Here is a 19,580-nt window from a genome sequence, read left to right as displayed (position 1 = left end):
TGTCTGTCAATTGTGACCTGATTTTGAAATAATTTATTAAATAGAGGGATGCATGATGTTATTTAAAATTTTGGTATGACATTGACTTTTAGTCCTTTATAATAAGCTCTTGAATAGATTCTCTGGTGAGGTTTATTGCTCCTGGGATTTTAGAAATTTCTTAACTCTTTCAGTGAATTTGGACTCTGTTCAGGGTTATGTATGAGTAATGTTTACTCAGGAAATTAAACCAACTTGTTTATTCAGAAGATGAAGCGTGCTGTTTTATTTTATTTTTTTGCCATGAAGACATTATTTTGGAAATACATTAATTTTGTGGGTGAGGGAAAGGTCTTTATTAGTTAGTAGATTGCTTAAGAAAAGTGATAAATTAGTGAATATAAAATATTTATCTTTGGTAAGAGTTTATTGTTTTTATTAAATATCTTGACATCTTTTCATTTTTGTGCGTTAAAATTTAGTATATGTGCAGTAGATGATAATTAAGGTTTTGAATTTGTGATCTTTTCAGTTGAAGTTGGGAGAGAAGTCTAAAGGAATTATATTTCTTTTCAAAAGTATGTTCCTTGGTTTTAAAAATTATTATTCCCAAATATAAATCCTAAAATCTGTATGTCTAATTTAGTCCTATCTCCTGTACTGTAGACACGTTTTCTCCAGTGGCTTATTGAATATCTTGCACTTAATGGAATCATGAAACTTGAAATGTTTATTATTTTAACCCATGGTTCTGCTCTGCCCAGTATATGACTCCTTTGTGTTAGATGGAACTCCAGTGCTCCATTCATTTGTGCCAGAAACTCTACAGCCATCCTTGACTAGCTTTCCCTTCCTGCTTACATGCGTTTGGTATCATCACTTCCAGTATTAGTCCTTCTAAGTCATTCATTCCTCTGCCATTAGAGGAGTTATTCTGAAACTTTTTATTCTCCGACTTAGAAATCAGTGGCTCTCCAGGGCATTAAGAATAAAGTCCAAACACTTTGGACTGTCATTTGAAGCCTTTTATGATTTGGCTTCTTCCAGCCTGCCTCCTTTCTCATTTGTCCCCTGCCTCAGCATCCTCCAGCCACGCCTGATTCCTATACGTGGAGTTGTCAGCAGGCATCATGGATCTTCTGCTGTTGCTCCCCTTGGGATACATGTCTTTCCCTTGCATGCTCCATGAAGCCCTGTTCATCCTCCTGGACTCAATTCCAGCAGCATCATCTCCTCTGGGAAGCCTTGCCAGAGCTCTGTCTTCTGTGCCTCTCTGCACTTGTGCACACCTCTATGTTTAGCACTTAGAATAACTACATTGTAGTTATTTGCATGTTTGCCTTCCCTCTAGACCCTGAGGTCCTTCAGGCCTAAGATCTTGACTCCATTGTCTTTTTAAAGTGCTAAATAAATGTTACTGTTTTATGCCCAGAACATACAAGGCATTCCAAAAATTATTTGTTGAGTAACAAAGTGAGTGAATAACTGTGGAACAGGGCATGCTATCTCTTTTTGGACTATGTCTTTGAGAGCAATTGTTGCCTGAGAGATAAGTTTTATTAGTAACCCCAGGGCTGAGAAAAATTTAGTGGTTTGTTAGAGAGCACCTATTGTTAGGCACTGTGCCTGTTGTCATAGTTTATGGGACATTGAGTTAAGTTTACAGGACATGGAGATACAAAGAAGTTTAGTAACTGGGACAAGTGAGTAACTTGACTATGTAAGCAGTGTAGTTGGATTTGGAATTGAGAATTGCCTGACTTAAAAGCCAGTGTTCTTTCCTCAGTGCTGGAAAATTATCAGAGATATAGGAGTTGGGGGAGGTACTTTAAAACAAAGGTAATCTGTGTTTTTAGAGTAAAGGCCCATTTGGAACCATAACTTCTCTTTTCGCTATGGATTTCAGAAACGTCTGGAAGATATTTCAGGAGAAGCAGTATTAAGTTCTTGCTCTTAGTAACTTTGAACCTAAATGGAAGAATGAATGAAGAGATAATAAAGTGGAGGGAGGGAGCTACATGAAAATTCATCAAAATGAGGGGAAACAATTATTAGATAATTTTGCTTGATAATTTAAATCAGATTAAAGGGAATGCTAGTATTCACTGAACATCTAGTATATGCTGGTCTTATAGATTTATTATCTCCTTATCAATTCTCATAGCAAATGTATGATCAGTATTATTTTCCCCATTTGCATGTGGTTAAAGTCCTATGTATACTTTAGATTTAAAAGAGGTTGAATATCTTGCTCAAAATCATGTAGACAGTACCTCATGGAGCTTAGGTTCAAACCCAGTTTTGCATGATTCCATGTCACGAGGAATGGAGATTAATCTCCTTTGTACTATCAGAGATCTCAATGCAGCTGCAGTACCAGTCAGTCATCATAATGAATGACAAGGTGTTCTACAAAGGGAAAATCCATTCAACCAGGTGGCTCCTTTGTGATGGCTGAATTGGTAAATGGTATTTCTAGACTTCGGGATGGAGTATAAGATAGTTATGATATCTTTTCTTGGGAATTCTTCATGTTTGCCCTATTAGTAAATACATCAACCAAACATGACAAACCTTAATAATCCATAAGGCATAAACATTGATTAGATGGGGCTCAGTATAAACATCTGGGGAGGCTGTCTGGTGCATTCTTGACCAGCATCAGTCTACTGAGCTAGATTAGACTAGTGGCCTGTATCTGTTTAGAGGCTCCATTATCTGTAAAGCTGAGAAGTACAGATTTTTTAAAAAAATTCTGTATTGTGTTACAGAATTATTCTAGTACCAGGTTAATTTGTTGTATATGCTAAATCAATTAGCATTTATAGTGATGATGACATCTAAGGAAAATGAAAGGAGATGTTGTAGAATAATGAAAGTCATTTACATGATAGACTTACTACCTTGCCTAAGACCCCCCCCCAAAAAGCTTTACTAGTTGGATATTTGGTTTCTCATTTATCCATATGCTTGTTCATGTGCTCATTTATTCATTCTGTATACTTTTAAGACTGTTATTTCTATTTCTGTCAATTCTGAGAAAGGATTTTTCTTTTTAAGCTATAGAATAAGGATAATCTGACTAATCAGGTTATGTATGAATCTATTATTTACATATCTGACTTAATATATACTAGGCTGTAAGCTCTCTAAGGGTAGGGGACCATGAGTGGGTTTTTTTTTTTTTTTATCCCTCTACTTTCCCATGCCAAACAGAGTACTGCTTGATGTACTTTGGTGGCTGAATTAAAGAACTCAGAATTCAGTCAGTATAAATACATGTTCCTTGCAACTCAAGCCTGAGGGTTATGAGTTTCATGTATTCCTTTAGTGACCATGTAATGATCTCTTAAAACCTGTAAATGGCTGTTTTAGAAATACGCAGTAGCCCCTAAGGTTACTACAAAAAAAGAGATTAAACACCAGGACTCCACAGTTAGACAGGAGAAGGTCTTTTAAAGGCTGCTCTGTTGTATAGTGTCAAACTGTACTGTTACCCTGAGGTGCAGGGAGCAGTAGATGATTAAGGTTGGTCAGGTTGGGTTGGGGACCAGACTGTGTAGAGTTCCAAGTCCAGGAAACAAAGAATTAAAGTCTCCCCATTTTCCATAGTGAGAAACAAGGGAGTTTTGGAACTAGATGGAGGCATCTGTGTCTTAAGTTTCTTAGGTCGATGTCAGGAAGGAGTTGAGGATCTGAGGACCGGTGTATCATGTCATGTCTGGGGGAAAAAGCAACATCTCAATGGTCAGGGCAGGCAGCAGGTCCGGGAACATAGTAGGTCTGACACTAGAAGAGAGGGTTTGAGCCTAAGGCAGGTTTTTGCTTGATTGGTGAGCTATTTGTAGGTCTTGGAATATAAGTGAAGTAACTTTTTTTTTTTTTTTTAAAGATCCACTTATTTATTTTGAGAGAGAGAAAGCATTCATGCACACACACAAGTGAGTTGGAGGGGGGCAGAGGGAGAGAATCTCAAGCAGACTCCCCATTGAGCCTGGAGACTGACATGGGGGCTTGGTCTCATGACAGCTGACAGAGCTACCCAGGTGCCCCAGGAAGTAACTTTTGAACCAGATTTCTCAGCCTTCGCATTGTTGACGTTTTGGGCCACGTAATTCTTTTTGGCAATGGGGTAGGACTGTCCTTTGCATTGTGGGATTGCTGCACCCTTGACTTATGCCCACTAGATGATCAGCAGAACCGTTTAGCCAACTGGTAGAGTCCAGAGCAATCATAAATGGCTATCGTTTTAAGCCCCTGAGTTTTAGGATAGTTTGTAACACATCATTACTGTGGCATAGACAGCTGACAGAGCTCAAGGAGAAGACCTGAAGGGAATTGTTAAAGAAATATTACAAGAAGATTTGCTACTACTGTAGGATACAGGTCTCTGCATAATGAATAATACAGCATAATGAATGAGAAGAGACCGTAAAGCCACATCAATCCAAAATTTAAGAACACTATGGATTAAAATAAAATTCTGAAAGCTCTGGAAGTTGTATAAAACAAAAAAAAGGAGACACAAAAACGTCATATAGAGATGAATGGAAATCAGAATAACATCCAACTTTTAGCAGCGACACCAGATTATAGAAGACAGTGTTGAGTGCTTTCAGAATTATGAGGGAAAAATCACTTGTAGCTTACACTTCTCTATTTAGATGACCTGTTGATTAGCTAGTATAGAATGAAGAAGTTGTAAGACACAGAAGGATTAAAACATTTATATATTAGGTGTCCTTTCATAGAAAGCTTCTAGAAGATGCACTTGCATAAAAACAAGGGAGGAACTCAAGTCAAAGGCATAGGATGCAGAAAACAAAGGATTTAATGCAGGAGGACAGAGAAAGGTTCCTTGAAAAGTAGCTTCTTCACTAGGCTTAGCACCCAGTCCAGATTGGAGAAAAAGGATGGAGGACTATGGGAAGGATATGGGAGACAAAGTGTTTGAACATTTGGGGGAAAAAAAAAAAAAAAGACTGTTGGCAAGTGTGTTAGACTTGGGAAAAAATGGTGATAGGTAAATGGTGATAGGAAAAGTAAGCAAACAAAACAAATGGTAATTATTAACTTTGCAAAGATATCTTTGTAAGTACAGAAACAATTACATAATATTAGCTGTCTCAGGAATAAAGAATCTTTATGTAGTCCTAGGGTATAAACACTGAGTACTGACTTAAACATACTGAGAGAGAACAGTTTGTGAAGAGGGGAGTGGGGAGGAAGGCTGATGGTGTACGATAGCAAAATTCTCAATTTCTGTAATAGGAATTAAAATTATAATATTGGAAATTGAGCGATCAAGAGATATCCATATCAGTTTTATATTTTAGACCAGAACAAACGACTAGAAGAGTCCTGTGAGATATGGGACTAGAGCAAATGGCACATTTTTTTCTGTTAAGGGCTAGAAAGTAAGGTTTTATGGGCCATACAGTTTTTGCTGTTGTAGGGAGAACGTAGTCGTTGACAGTTCATGAATGACTGGACGTGGCTGTGTTCCAGTAGGACTTTGCAGAAACAGATGGCGGGTACCCCCCGGGTGGTGTCCTAGTTCGTGGTGACATGGACAAACGTGCCAAGAAGGTTGGCCTTGTCAGTAAATATGGGACCTGTTACGGTGTTTCCGTCAGGGCAAGCAGTGGAGGAAATTGAGATAAGCCGGCATGCTGAATACACTTGGTCCTTCTGTGGCAAGACCAAGAGGAAAAGAGGAGCTTTGGGGACCTGGAACTGTGGTTCCTGTGTGACAACGGTAGCAGGGGGTGCCTGGACCCCCACAGAGGGTCTGTGCAATCTGCCATCGGAAGACAGGAAGGATTGAAAGACCAATAAGAGCTCCTCCCCTTGGAACGTTGCTAGCCTGTGATAAGTGGGTTAATTTATGTAACGGCGACAACAAAGCCTGATGGTGGGTTGGAGGTGGGCTTGGGACCCTGCTCTCCTCAGGACTAGAGAGCAAAGGGAGGTGGGGAGGATTTTCCCTTCATAGTTCAGGCTCATGTTTTGGACCTCCCTGCCTTTCTCTCCCTGTTAATTGTAGAGTAAATACAGAGTATTTTTCCATACTGCCCCTTACACCACTGTCCGACTTCATATATTTACTTGTAAGGAATTTGTGCTTTAGATTCTCTGAACTACTTACAGCCTCCCCGCGTTGACCCAGATTTCTTGCTTCCGTGCCTTATGCTCCTTCCCCGGGAACTGTTCTCCTTACTTTACCTCTCCGCTTTTCAAAATTGAACATATCTTCCTGAGTTCCACTTGAAATAATGGCCTCTCCAAGAAGCTGTTACAGTTTCTTTCTACTTTACTCTAAACCCTTGTCCAGGTAGCCGACCAGAGATGAGTTAATCCCTCCTTTAGGAGAGAATTGAGTTTCGGGGTCAGTCACTCCCGAATTGGAAGTTATAATCTACTATAATCCTTGCTATATGACCTTGGAGAAAATGTATTTGACCTGTCTGAACCTTTGTTTTTCTTGTCTGTAAATACTTTATGTGGGTCTTTATAGAGTTAAAGTGGTTTAATATTGTTTTCTTCCCTACACTTTGAACACTTACTATCGCTCAGCCTCACCTTATCGTCATTGGTGTCCTTGTCCTCCAGCCCTGAGCAGCCCGAGCTCACTGTGTCTTCCTCCTCTGAGGTACCCTGAAGTGCAGTGCCCGGGAGCCACTGCTGTGATGGAATAGAATTAAGAAGGAAATGTCTTAGCATCGGTTCTTAGCTGAAGAATTCTGACTTTATGATAAAATTAGAGAAGTTTTGTATTCTGCAGTTTGCCTGTTCCCTAATCTTTTTTACATTCGTCTATTTTTATTAGTTCGATTCTGTTTTCTCCCACATTGCAAAGGAGGGGCTGTGTTAGGGGAATATAGTGACTTGGTTTTTTTTTCCTTTGATGGGAACTAAGCCATATGTTTGTATTGAGTCAGCTACTCCAGACTCTGAATCCTCAATCAGATGGTCAGCAGCGTTTAATTGAATTCCCAATATGTGCAAGGCTACCCTGGGTGCTGTCACTCTAGGGAGGTATAACCATCTGGAGGAACTTTTTCAGAGAATCCAGAATATGAGAATATGTCTCTTTGTATCTAAATTAAAATGATACTAAATTTGGCAAAGTAAATAGCTGGCATAAATGCTGTCTTTTGCCTCCCACTCTCCCCCTTTTGTCATTCTCTCAATCTCCAAGGAAAGGCAGCCTCTGTTTTTGCCATGGCTAGGATGGTGTGCTTTTTCCTTGATTTCTTCCCTTCCTAATTATTGGTAATTCGTTATCATACATGATTCTGATGTGTGAAATCTTCAAGATCTTTTCACTCTTGGATCCTTTCCTAACTTTAATATATAATCCTATAAAATAACAAGATTTCTTGTCATAATCCCTAGGACTGTGCACATGCTGGATGTTACCTCCTTGATTATGTTCCATTACATACCTAAAGGAATTTTGGGATATGATTAAGGTCACTAATCAATTGACCCTAAGACACGGAGATGATCTAGATGGACCTCGTATGATCCCATGAGTAGAATGTGTACAAGCAGAATGTTTTCCAACTGACTGTAGAAGGGGAAGCCAGGGCTTGAGAACATGAAACGGCTGGATGGCTTTGTTGCTGGCTCAGAGAGGGAGGGGAGTCTTCTGTGCTGGGAGGGAAGTGCAGGCTCTAGGCATTGAGAGCTACCTCCGGCCAATACCTCGCAAAGAAATGGTACTTCAGTCTTAGAGCTGCATAGAGCTGGTTGTGCCAATAATCCAAATTAGCAAGGGAATGGATCCTCCCCAGAGCCTCCAGACAAGAACTCTGCCTGGTCAACACCTGGGTTTTGCTCTTGTGAGGCCATAAGCAGAGAGCCCAGCTAAGCCCCCCTGAACTTCTGCCCCGAAAAACGGAGATCGTAAGCTTGTGGCACTTTGTTATGTAGCAGTGGAAAACTAACCCAGCCCAGGTCTTCCGTGTTAAGAGATGAGTTCCATTTCTTGCCCCACTAGTGGTTGCCCCATTTCTTTCTTTTCGTTGTTACACGGCTAAACTAAATCCTCTACAATCACTGTCTCGATCTATGTGCAGTTTACTCTTTTCTTGATTCTCCTGTGTCTGTTTCTCTATTTTCCAAGAATGACTTTCCAATGAGCTAGTGATGTTTTCCTGACCAAACCCAAGGACTTCTTCATTTTTAGCATGTTTGGTGTTTTGTAGTACACTTGATTTTCTTCCTTGATGTCGATACTTTTTTGCAATACCACATGATTTTATGTTTTCCCCTCCTTCCTTCCATCTCCTCTGTTATCTTCACAAATCTTGCTGACTAGGATTAGAATTGGATTTAGGAGCTATTGCACAGAACCAGCAGAGGTGAATAAACAGGAGCTTCAAGAAAAAAGTCGACGAAGTCCAGATTAATTTTCCTGATGTCTTTGTTAGCATAAGGTTTTTCCTAAGGAGCTGGATACGCTTCTTGGCCCTTTATCTGTAGACATTAGATAGAAGTTACATCCGGTCCCTATTACTGCAGTCATGTTTCCCAACAAAGGCCCACACTTGTGTTTGTATGTCACATTATAAACATAACCATTTATTATCATTTATGCACCTACTGATTTAGGCAGGGTGGTTTAGGCTTGGTGGCGAGGTGGCTCTGCTCCCAATCACAGGTTGCCGAAATAGGGGTTGGCTTTTTGAGTTTCTGTCCTCCTTGGTGAGGTGGTCTAGCCATAGCATAGTCTTCTCATGCCCGCAATGGAGGTACCGGAGGGCAAGTGGAAATATATCAGAGCTTTTTGAGGCCTGGCTTTGGAGCTGGCCTACGCAGTCACCTCTGCCTCATTCTGGAAGCCAGAGAAGGTCACATGACCAAACCACAAACCAGGGATGGGAGGACATCTGCTACTGTGAACTACATTGTGCACCCCCCCCCTCCACTCACCCCCAGATGGAAGCCCTAGTCCCCAATGTAATGGTATTTGGAGATGGGGCCTTGGGGAGAAAATTAGGTTTGGAGATCTCAAAGGTGTGCCCTCACAGTGGGCTTAATACCCTTATAAGAGACACTGGAGGGCTGGCTGGCATGAGCTTGCTTGCACTCTCCCTTTCACTGCCCCCCCCCAGCCCCGCAGGCTGAGGGCACAGCAAGGCCGTAGCCATTTGCAAGCTGGGAAGAGAGGTCCTAGGAGGACCTGGCCTCCCAACCTTGGACGTGCAGCCTCTAAAACTGAGAAAATAAATTTTTGTTACCTGAGCCACCCAGCTGGTGGTACTTTGTTGTGGTGGCCCACGTCGATGGATGGCCCATAACGCTGTCCCATTAGGAGCAGGAACTGCCAAGTTGGGCATATCTGATAAAAGTCGTTGATGTTGGGAGAGACAGAGAACCATGTCAAAAGATGCCATCTGTCAAAGGCTCTGAGTAGTAGTTCATGTTCTCTTCTTCCCACTCAGAGTGATGAGTACCTCTGCTCTTTATCATCTTTAAAAAAAAAATTCTGCCTATATTGTTATAGTGTATAGTCATGGTAGGTGAGGTTAACATGCCACAGTGAGCAGCCCCAACCATCTCAGGGGCTTAGTGCAGAGTTTCTTTCTCTCTGTTGCAGGTTTTCAGTGGCCCTGGGTTCCTCGTGGTGCCTCCCCGCGGTGTCAGTGGCGTGTCCTGCAGGGGCTCGTCTGTGACGCCTCCCTGCTGCCAGGTGGTTGCCGGGCGGGTGTGCAGGGTGTGCAGGGCCAAGCAGCGGCACCTGGACACCCTGGCCCCGAAGTTAACCTGTTACTAGTCTTGTGTACCTGGGAGTAGAGGTGCCCGCCCTGTGTCTTGGTGAACGTGAGTCATGACTTACACCCTCACCCCTTCCTAGACCTCCGGTTTCTCCTTTCGTGGAGAAGGTGAGTGAGACAACTTTTATTCCGCAGTGACAGGAGGCCGCAGTCATTGCTTTGCCGCCTGGCTGCTCCAGAGGAAGCGCCTCCCACCTGCCCACGTCACCCTGCCGTGTGAGAGATACCTGTGAGGCGTCCTTGTCTTCAGTTAGTTTTCTCGGATTATCCACTGTTTCAGCCTCGGTCTGAATTGGTACCTCACTGTTCCTTAGACGTGACAGCCTTAATGTCATACTGTTTGTATCTTAGCCTCTCGGCTCTTAGCCACGCTGTCCATTCAGACGTTTTCCTGCTTCTGGGCCTTTGCATTGCTCTTTCCTTCGGCATGCTCTTCCCCATTCTGGGCCTGTCTCATTACCCTCTTCTCAGATGGACAAATGTCATCACCCCAGAGTGGATTTACTGCTCTGTCTGGAGTACCCCCTTCTCCCCAGTCACCACAGCGTATCACCTTCCTGTCACCTGGTGCTGTCAGAAATAATTCTGTGTATTTATTTGTTCATTGTTCTTCCAAGTTAGAATCTAAGCCCTCTGAAGATGGGGACCTTTCCTGTCCTCATTGCTGTTTGCGTAGCACTCAGAACAATGTGTGGCTCGTAATAATCCCTCAGTAAAATTTGCTGCTGCTGAATTGCTGCTGGCTTCTTGGCATTTGTTCTCATTACCTTCTTTACCTGGATGCCCCTCCAACCTCATCTCCTTGTAAGCTTGTCTAAACTGTAGGTTCTCCAGGGCCAGCATAAGGGCTGCTCCATGAGGTTCTCACTTACCCATGTCTCCCATTCTTTCCTAGTAAGAATGCATGCTCAAGCTCCTGTGACGGTCTGTAGTATTTATCACAAATGCTCATAGATATCCTTCTCAAAGAACTACAGTATTTTTTTCGGATTCATTGTGTTCCTTAGTCTCCCAACAACCCAGTGATAAGTTCCTCAGAGATGAAGAAACTTGGACAGGCCCTGCAGCTTGTGAGACACCTTGTCATGCCTGGAAGCTGTAGGTCTTGTTTTGAGTCCAGCACCCATGTCTCCAAACCACAAGTGATGTTCGATTCCTTCCTACGTGTTGTTTATACACAAATAAAATCAACAGTGGTCCCTGTTCCAGTAGGAGCAACATCACCTAGTAGGTGTCTCGGGCATCTTAGAGGGGATACGGACTGAGAGTCACAGCAACACTAAGGAGGTAGCGTAGGAGAGCCAGTGACCAGGGGGAAGGGGGCCTGCAGCAACTTCCCAGGGGACGTGCTTTATATGTCTGGTCTTGAAGGAAGACAGATCAGCCAAGTGGATGGAAAAGATGGAAATTCTGGACCAAGCCGCAAGAATAGACTTATTTGATAAAGGATATTCCCATGGCTAAGAATTTTGTTACTAAAACAGTTGGGCATGAAGTCATAGGTACCTGCATCTGATCGTGGAACATGGAGAGGAAGTGAAGTCTGATGCCTCTGAGGGGGAGAGCAATGGGCTGCTCCCAGACTGAGGACTCCGGGGGATCATGGAAGAGGCGGCCAGCCTGGGGGGAATGGGTCAAGAAGGTACCATCGTGGATGGACAATTTGGGGAAACCATCAGCATTTTGAGGTAAAGGACTGTGGCTTCTTTTTATTTCCTGTCTCTAGCTCCTAGACACATAGTAGGTGCTCAGAAGATGTTGGGTAAATGGAAGACTCATTGCCCTGTTGATTTTATCCATGCACTATCCCCGTGGTTATTATTATTTTTACTTTTCATTCCCACTGTTTAATTTTAGTTTTAAGTCCTTGTTATCTTTGATCCAGACTCCCGTAACGATATTGTGATTGCCTCCGTTCTCTCTCTTTTTTTTGTGATCTATGGTATAGTATTACTTTTAGATATACTTTCTAAAGCACAAACCCAGTTATGTCACTGCACTCCTTAAAATCTTCAACGAGCCCTTATTAACAACCAAATAAAGTTAAAATTCCTTAGTTTTGATTTTCAAGATCATCTGTGACTTGGCCCTAAATACTTGTTTGATCTTTTTTCTTCTTTATTTTGTAGGCAAATTGTTACTTTCCCACTTGTGTTACTCATTCATTTAACAAACATTTTCTAGATGTCTACATCTAGCTCTGCTAGGTACTGGAGAGACAACTGAAAAAGCAAGAGTCTAAGCCCTTTCAGAACTTGGAGTCCAGTTGGGGAGAGAGACATCAAATAAGTAATTACATATAACAATCGCATTGCAGTTATGAAGGCAAATGTGACTGCCTTTGTTTTTTTAAATAAATGAAGCCAGCCGTAATGCTACATAGTCTGTGGTGTCTAGTTTTTAAAACCTAACTCAAATGCCCTTTCCTTGGTGATGCCTTTTCTTATGTCAACGAGAAGTAATTCTCCAATTTCTGGCTCCACTTATATGCATTTTCTCATGACTTACCTCACTTGTTGCTTTATATTATTATGTGTCAATATTCTTCCTCTTATAAGCTATTTGAATAATGTGGATTTGAAACACTTTTAAATCATTCTTGAATATTTCATCATATTTCTCAAAGTAAGTTAGATGCATCAAGTAAGTTTATTATGGATCAATTTCTCAAGTGTTTAAGTTTTTTTTTAAAGATTTTTTATTTATTTATTAGAGATAGAGAGAGAGAGAAACAGGCAGAGGGAGAAGCAGGCTCCATGCAGGGATCCTGACGTGGGACTCAATCCCTGGTCTCCAGGATCATGCCCTGGGCAGAAGGCGGCGCTGAACCACTAAGCCACCGGGGCTGCCCCAAGTTTTTTTTTGGAACTATTAAACTTATTTGGGGGCAAATCTAGTAATTAGAAAATTTGGATTCCAGTTAAGCTTGGATAAATATTGAATTTTAAATGAATGATTTTTCTGTTCTTTTTTAAAAAAAAATTTACTACATTATCTCATTTAATCTCCAAATCAAGTAGATCTGGGAATCTGTTAGTGTAGATTGCTGGAATATGGGGAAGACAGAAGAACACGATTTAAATATAACATATAAACAGAAAATATTAGTAGTCTTTATTGAGACACCGTTCCTGAGTTTATCAGTTTGGCCAAATTTGTCTGCTAGTTTTTTTCCTTCTACATTTTGATGACCCAAATCTAATTTTACTTTCTATATGGTATCCTGCTGATATTATCATATGGAAGCAGAGAGAGCTCATTTATTTAGTGATAACAATAATTGTGCTAACAATCCAGTATGCTTTAAATTGTTTGTAACATTTATGCAATTCTGACTATATACACTGTGCCTTCTCTTTTCTTTTGATTCTTGTAATACAAACTATCAGACTCTGGAAAGCATTGTTAGGAGCATGCCAAGGGGTATTAGTTTCTGTGTGGAATGGACTCCTGTAAGGCTGGAACCCACAACTTCGATCTTATTAGCAGTATGTGATTACCATTCATCTAAACTGGCTACACAGATGGGCTAAATACAGTTCACATCTTCATTCTTTTACATAATTCCAGAGTATTTACTTTAAGTGTTGAGTGTCAGATAATTAAAGGATAATTATATTTTAATGTGTGTTTATAAAATCCAAACCTATGAGATTATTTCATGTAAATTTGGTAGGGTAGCAACATAAATGAGAAATATTATTCTTAAAGCCCTGTTCACGTTCAGTTTCATTTAAATGGTTCGGATACTGTGTGCACCAGCTGAAGTTGGTGCTGAAGCAGTCATTAGTTTATTGCTGATCCCTGCACACCTGCATTTCAGCTGTCATGATATTTAATATCATCAAAGGGCAAAGGAGGTCCAGTGGGAATTTTTTTCCTTGCTGCTTTATGTAGGTCATGGCACTTTTGCTGTCTGTACTATTTCTGTGCCATAATAATGATAAACTGGTTTGCAAGATATTTAGATGATTTTTAAAAACTATTTTACTTATTTATTTGAGAGAGAGAGAGAGAGAGAACAAGGGGAGGGCGAGGTAGGGAAGAGGGAGAGAATCTCAAGCAGACTCCACCCTGAGGGTGGAATCCAACACTGGGCTTGATCTAATGACCCTGAGATCATGATCTGAGCTGAAACCAAGAGTTGGACGCCCTTAACCAACTGAGCCATCTTGGCGACCCTTAAACTGTTTTTAATGGGGTATAGTGTATAGTGAAGTGAGGTACACAAAACTTGTCTTACAACTCTGTGACTCCCCAGGTCAAGATAGAGAACATTTCCAACACCCAGGAAAGCCACCTTACACCCTTTCCCAGTCAACGAGCAACCCTTGAGAGGTGACTTCTATTGTGACTTCTTTCCTCACATTAGTTTTGACTTAGTTTGTTTTTGCAATTCATATACGTGGAATGGAATTCTACTAATTAGTCTTTTTTGTTTAGCTTGTTTTACTCGTTTTATATCATGAGATTCATGCATGGTATTGCAAATAGTGGTAGTACTTTTTAATTGTGTAGTTTTATTGTATAAACATACCACAATTTATACATTCTTTTATTGGTGAACAATTGGGTTGTTTCTAATTTGGGGCTATTATGAATAGTGCTCCCACGAACATTCTTACACATGTGCTTTTTGGGGTATGTATGTATGTATGTATACATTTGTGTGTGAACATATATATGCATTTCTGTTGGTTATAAAAGTAGAAATGGAATTTCTGGGTTTCAGAGTGGACATAATTTTAATTTTTCACCCAATGTTGCCAGACTGTTTTCCCGAGAGTTTGTATAAATTTACCCTTTTAACTAGCAATGTAAGAAAGTGTCAGTATTCTACATCCTTGTCAACACTCAAAATTGTCAGCCTTTTGAATTTTATTCGGTGGATGTATTGTGGTATTTCACTGTGTTTTAATTTGCATTCCCTGCTTAATAATGATGTTGAGCACTTTTTCATATGCTTGTTGGCCATTTGGATATTATCTTTATGAAGTGCCTATTATGTCTGTTTCACTTATTTGTTGCTTAAGCCAAAACCAGTTTATTATTTTTTTTCAATTACAAGGTTGACTTGGAGGTTCCTTTCTTGGTTTTGTGTGGGCCCTCTCATGCTGCAGACAGCTGGGGGAGTCTCTTGGGTTGGAAAGCCCCAAGATGGGTTTTGGCTGTCACTCGGGCACTTTGTTTTTTCCTTGTGACTTCTCATAAGTAAGTAGTAGAGCTTCCTTACATAGTTGGGTAAGGCCCTCTCATGCTGCAGACAGCTGGGGGAGTCTCTTGGGTTGGAAAGCCCCAAGATGGGTTTTGGCTGTCACTCGGGCACTTTGTTTTTTCCTTGTGACTTCTCATAAGTAAGTAGTAGAGTTTCCTTACATAGTTGGGTAGTGTTCCAAGAGGGTAAAAGTGGAAGCTGCAAGATCTCTTAAGACCTAGCTTTGGAGGTTGTATAGCATCACTTCCACCATATTATGTTGATCAATGTGAGTTATGACCGGCCCGGATTCCAGGGATGGGGAAATGGACTCTACCTCTTAACTGGAGGAGCAGCCATGCCACATTGCAAAGAGGCATGCATACGAGAATAGGAATAATTTGTAGCTGTATTTTACCACTTTCCCACAAAGTATTTTGATTATTTTTTATTGGGTTGTTTTATTGATTTTTTTTTTAGGAGTGCTTTATATATTCTGGATACTAGTTCTTTGACAGATATGTGCACTGTGAGTATCTTCTACCTATTTATAGTTTGGTTTTCTGTTTTTTTTTTTTTTCCCATAATGCAGGGCTTGAACTCATGACCCTGAGGTCAAGACCTGAGCTAAGATCCAGAGTCAGAAGCTCAACCGACTGAGCCATCCAAGCGTCCCAGTTTTCTTTCTTTTTTTTAAAAAATGATTTTATTTATTTATTAATGACAGTGAGAGATAGAGAGAGAGAGAGAGAGGCAGAGGGAGCAGTAGGCTCCATGCAGGGAGCCTGACGTGGGACTTGATCTGGGGTTTCCAGGATCACACCCCGGGCTGAAGGTGGCGCTAAACCTCCAGGCCACCGGGGCTGTCCAGTTTTCTGTTTTTTAATAATGTCTCCTGATGTCTACAAGTTTTTAATTTTAATAAAATCCAATCTGTCAGTCTTTTCTTTGATGGTAGTTTTTTTAGTGTCTGGTTGTGTTGGAGCTTTAAATTAATTTTAAATAATAGGCCTCTAGGACAAAAAAATATTATTATCTATAAAGCCATTTACTCCCTCTCTCTTTTTTTTTAAAGATTGTATTTATTTATTCATGAGAGACACACAGAGAGAGAGAGAGAGACAGAGACAGAGACACAGGCAGAGGGAGAAGTAGGCTTCATGCAGGGAGCCTGAGACTCCAGGATCATGCCCTGGGCCGAAGGCAGGCGCTAAACCTCTGAGCCACCCAGGGATCCCCTACTCTCTTTCTTTCACTTATTTATTCATTTAGCAAACCATTGTAGGGTATTCATCAGGAAGTTAAGTACTTTTAAAATGTGTAATTAAAGGAAAGTTCAGAGTTTGTATATTTCTTATGTCATGACTGTTAGTGAAAGTATGTTTGGAGCAAATATTTTTAGTTGATTACCTTATTCTGAGAGGTAAACTTGGTTTAAACAGTAGATCTCAAAACAGATTTTATTATTTTTTATTTTTTAAACAAATTTTATTTTCATTTGTATTTTATTTTATTTATTTTAAAAAATATTTTATTCATTTATTCATGAGAGACACACAAAGGGGGCGCGGAGGTGCAAAGACACAGGCAGAGGGAGAAGCAGGCGCCATGCAGGGAGCCTGATGTGGGACTCGATCCCGGGTCTCCAGGATCAGGCCCTGGGCTGAAGGTGGCGCTAAACTGCTGAGCCAACCAGGCTGCCCTATTTTTATATTTTTGCCCTCTCATCCCATTTATTAAAGAAACAGTAAGAAAAGATACAATGCAGGAAAAACACCAACCATCCTTTCACGTTAGGCTGAACGAAGCACAGTGATTTCTCCCCTTAATCCCCCCACCCCCACCCTCATTCCCATATTCCCATCCATGTCAGTTTAAATTTTGAGGTTCTCTGATCGAGAGTACTAGTGGAGAGGGAGTTAGATGAGCTGTGGAGCCTTGATTCTGGCCTCCTCTAAGTCCCAGGAAAAGGAAGTTGCAGGCCCAGTCATTCAAGCAGAACGTGTATCTGGTGGGTTTCTGAAGTGGTTGCCCACCTCCCTGTTCTGTGTTCAAGCCCCCAGGAAAAGGTATGGCAGTAGAGGATGACCAGGTCCAAGCTGCCCAGGTCAGAGCTGCTGAAGCATGGTCGGTTCACCAACATTTCTACAGAGCAGTGAGCTGATTCTCCAGTGATGAGCAGGGGACTACATACTAATTGGGACCTGCAGGCCAATGTATCCCTGAGGAAAAGTCCACACAAACAATTCAGGAAACTAGTAAGAAACAAGAGGCAGAAAGCTGTGGGACAAAAGCACAGCAGGCTTCTGGAGGGCTGGAGATCTTTAATCTCAAAGTCAGGATCATTCCCACTTGCTGTAGTCCATCTCCTACAAATAACATTTCACTTTCAGTCAAGAAAGAAGCAGAGGAAAACAATGGCTCATCTGAACTTGAGCCCCAGATAGGTAATTCAGACTGTAGCTCCACATCTACCCTTTTACTTAAAACACAGCCCCACCTAGAACCATGGTGCTTGAAAACCAAAGTGGTCCTGGAAAGAAAAATGTGTTTAAGGGGGTAACATTCTATTTGGATACATTGTAGCCATTGGACCACCTGGTCTGGGGAAAGCAGCTGGGGAGCTCCCCACTCTAGGACATGGGACCAAAGTCTTGCTTACAGGGCCATTCGTCCTTGGAAATGAAGCTGGGTTTAGACCCAGGGTTCCACTTGGCCTTGCAAAAGGAGCTGGGTTGATACCCATGGGGCCTGCTGGAGAAGAGCTCAGGGTCCAGGAGCTGACCTAGGGGAAGTAACCTGGCCAGGGCCTAATGGGCCAGTAGACCTTGGGAAGGCAGCAGGACTTGGACCCTGCAAGCCACTAGCCCTTGGGAAGTTAGCTGGATTGCAGCCTAATGGCCCAGAGGTTCTTGGGAAAATTGTTGGACTTGAGCTCTGGAGGCTAGCAGACCTCTGGAAAGTAGCTGCATTTGAAGCCAATGTGCCAGAATACTGAGAGAAGGCAGCTGGATTGAGCCCTCCTGAGCCTGTTCCCCTTGAAAAGGGATTAGCATTGAAAAAAGAGCTGAATTAGGGCATATGGGGCTGGGATCCCTGGACATGGGAGATGGATTTGGCCCTGGAAGGCCAATTCCTTGAGAGCCAGGACCCAAGTTTGGGCCTATGGGGCCAGGTACTCTTGCCATAGAGGATGGGCTTGTGCCCATGTTTCCAGAAGCCTGTGAGAAAGCATCTGAATTTGCTTCAAAAGACATGCTGCTCTTAGAATAGGGGCAAGATCTAGGCCTTGAGGTCCAGCCATTCTTAAGACCAGATGCTGTGCCTAGAAGGTCACCCACTCTGGTGTCCACATTAGGGCCAGGCCGCCTGCCCTTGGGTTGTGCCCAAGGCCTGGGCCTGGAAACATACCTGACCTCAGGGCAGGGTTTGTACCAACGAAGCCTGATCTCAGATTGGGACTTGGTCTTGGTCCCAGGCCAACTGGTCTAGGATCAGGAGGACCATTACCAGAAGTCAAGAAGATACCTGTTCTCAGGTTGGGCCCAGAACCAGGGCTCATAGGGCCACCACTTCTGAGGTCAGGACCCATTCCCAGGAAACCACCTGCTTTTGGGTTGGACATAGGACCTGGCCCTGGGAGACCCCCTAATCTGGGGTTAGACAGAGATCCTGGGCCTGGAAGAGCCCCTGCCCTAGGGTTCAGAGATGGCCCTGGGCCTGGGCCCAAGAGGCCACCAGGCCTTGGGAAAGAAACTGCACCAGCGCCAGTGGGATTCATCACTCTTGGAAAAGAAGCCATGCCTAGGTCACGAGCACCAGCAGGGAGAGGTGCTGGATTTGAAGCCAATGAGCCTGATGAAGATGGAAAAGGTGATGGGTTCCTTGGAAATGGGGCCAGATTTCCACCGAGAGAACCAGTTGCCATAAGAAAGGGATCAGAATTCATGCCCAGTGGGTGGCCTGTGTTTAAAACAGGACCCCTCGCTGTGGTCCCAGGGAACCGGCGAGCTGGAGCTGTCCGAGCTGTCCTCAAGGTGGCAACTGAGTACGAGTCCAAGGAGTTGGCCGCTCTCGAGGGAAAATCCGAGGTTCATTCATACTTTCATGGGGACGTTGGTGATAATGGGCTTGGGGCGAGTTTTGAAAAGGATCTTGTTTTGGTAAGTGCTGTCACCAGGTACTGGGTGCAGCCAAGCTCATCACAGTCCTGCTCTTCAGGAGTGTGTTTGACAAGGACAGCAAAATGTTTCTCCAGATGGATGATTTTTCCATACAGGATATGATGTCCCATGATCAACACAGGGATTCCCTGGAAATAGCAGTTTGCACCATGAGTTTTCCATCTTTAAAAAGCAACTAAAAGTAAGCTGCGATGGCAGCTGCCGAGCGATAACTGAACCTCCTACCACTGTCGCCGATGCCGCTCAAAACAAATTTTAATCTGAGATATTTCCTTTGGACAGGCATAGAACTAGACTTATAAACAAAATCCTGTGCCTTAGGGAGCCAGGCATTAGCTATTCTTTGAATTTTAGGTAGCCTTTAAATTTTAATGTTTAATCCTTTTAAAATAAACTTTCCTGTATTAATTCTGTGCCAGTTATCTCACCAAAATTCAT

At 42.2% G+C, this 19,580-nt stretch overlaps 1 protein-coding gene and 1 pseudogene across 15 annotated transcripts in view; one reads left to right on the top strand and one right to left on the bottom strand.

The window, feature by feature from the left end:
- ANKS1B (ankyrin repeat and sterile alpha motif domain containing 1B) overlaps window positions 1-19,580 on the top strand; it is a 1,043,873-nt gene that overhangs the window by 19,189 nt on the left and 1,005,104 nt on the right. The window lies entirely within an intron of this gene.
- On the bottom strand, window positions 17,510-19,104 carry LOC140602941 (decreased expression in renal and prostate cancer protein pseudogene; annotated as a pseudogene).

This window comes from Canis lupus, chromosome 13, assembly GCF_048164855.1.
Source record: "Canis lupus baileyi chromosome 13, mCanLup2.hap1, whole genome shotgun sequence".
Taxonomy (NCBI): Eukaryota; Metazoa; Chordata; class Mammalia; order Carnivora; family Canidae; genus Canis; species Canis lupus.
This window is presented reverse-complemented; position numbering and strand designations above follow the sequence as displayed.